This window comes from Dermacentor andersoni, chromosome 9 (genome assembly GCF_023375885.2).
Source record: "Dermacentor andersoni chromosome 9, qqDerAnde1_hic_scaffold, whole genome shotgun sequence".
Classification (NCBI taxonomy): domain Eukaryota; kingdom Metazoa; phylum Arthropoda; class Arachnida; order Ixodida; family Ixodidae; genus Dermacentor; species Dermacentor andersoni.
This window is the reverse complement of record NC_092822.1, coordinates 67,006,813-67,008,492: the sequence shown is the minus strand read 5'-3', so window position 1 is coordinate 67,008,492 and position 1,680 is coordinate 67,006,813.

The following is a 1,680-nucleotide window of genomic DNA, read 5'->3' as shown; positions in this document are numbered from 1 at the left end:
TTCCACTGAGCGTTTGCCCCTCGCCGTGTACCGTCTTTTTGCTGTTTCGCTCGAAGACGTTGCTTTACCAGGCAGCTCGGAGGTTAGCGCAGTACGCCTGTCTCGCTACCCGTTTCGCTAATATTTGCCGATAGCCTCACATTATAGCCATATTGGTTACTGTCCAAGATGTGCAATTTGTTACTTTGAGTGGCAATCGGTGCTGTTGTTAAGTGGTAATAATGATTAAAAGAAAGAAAGAAACAGGTCTGAGCACATGCAGGGGCATTCGGGCTGCACCTCTCATCTGGATATGCGAAACAATCCAGAAACCGGCGGTCCTTTGGCCCCAATCCCTTCGAGCGAATCCGCCGCAAACCCAGCGCTCTACAAAAAGCGCGTGCTCTTTGCCTATGTCTACAGAGGCTCTCGTGCCTCGCCAAAGCACTAGCAACAGCAGCGAGTGAGACAGCGTGGTGTGTAGCCACGGAGCCGATTGTCGCTCGCGCGGTAGACGGCCGAATTGATCTCGAGGCCGCCGCTTCTGGGCTGCCGCGACGTGCTCCAACGGTTTTCCCTCTTTCCAGCTCTCTTTCCCGAAGACGAATGCGGGCCGCCAAAAATGAGAAGACCGAAGTCCTCCCCCCCCCCCCCCCCTCCTTTCCCCCAAACCGCCGCCTTCTTCATCTCCGCAGCATTGCGAGAGAATGAAGGTCTTCGAGCTTTGCGACCAGAGATAGAAGGTCTGCGTTGGCGCCGTCTTAGTGGCAAGAGGGGTTGGAGGTGTCTATACTGTGGTGGCGTCAGAGAGAGAAGAGGTTAAGAAACTGAGATAAAGAGAGAGAGAGAGAGAGAGAGCCGTTGGCGGTAAACAAAAGTAGAAGAAGGCGACAGAACTAGGCTATGCGAGTCGGAATGAGGGTAGGGGTGGGGGCAAGTCACCTTTTCGTCGGTGTGAGTGAAAGAAGAGGTTAAGAAACTAAGAAATGAGTGAAACATAGAGTTGGTGGCGGCAACCAAAATAAGAAGAAAAAGAAGAAGAAGGTGACAGAACTGGGCTATGCAAAGGTACGATTCAGGAGTATGGAGGTAGGTGTCTCCTGCGGCCGAAGAAGTCGAAAATAAAAATGGACCACGGAATTGAGAGGGGCTGAGGATATTCGCAGCGATAAGCAAGAAGAAGAAAGCGAAAAAGCTGCAAACGAGAAGCGGGTTTGTTTCGGGAACGGCTCAGTCAGGCGCGAAAGAGGGGAAAGATAAAGAGACCGACGAAAATTGTCGATGACGAAGAAAAGGAGGAGATAAAGACTCGGCACGGAGTAAGAATCGTGATAAAACGCCTCGCAAGCGCAGGCGAGAGGACTTAGTCGAAGAGACAAAAGCGGCGAAGAAAGAGAGAGAGAGAGAGAGAGCAAGCGCGGTGAGAGGGGCTGCGAAGGGGTGCGGGGAACGAGAGAAGAAGCGGTCTGTGGCCCATTTATTCCCGTCCGGGATTCTAGATTGGGTCGCCTGAATGAGATGAATAGCGTTTGGCGGGCTCCTCGTCTCGCCACGGTGCGCTGAGCGAGCGCGCGGCACTTTGTACCAGTGCAGCGGCCGCGCTCGGAGCTGGGAAGGATTTGGACTCGATTCCACTTCTTACGGAGAAGAAACCGGTTCCATCCCCCTCCAGCACTTCGTCCCCTCCCCCCTCTCTCTCCC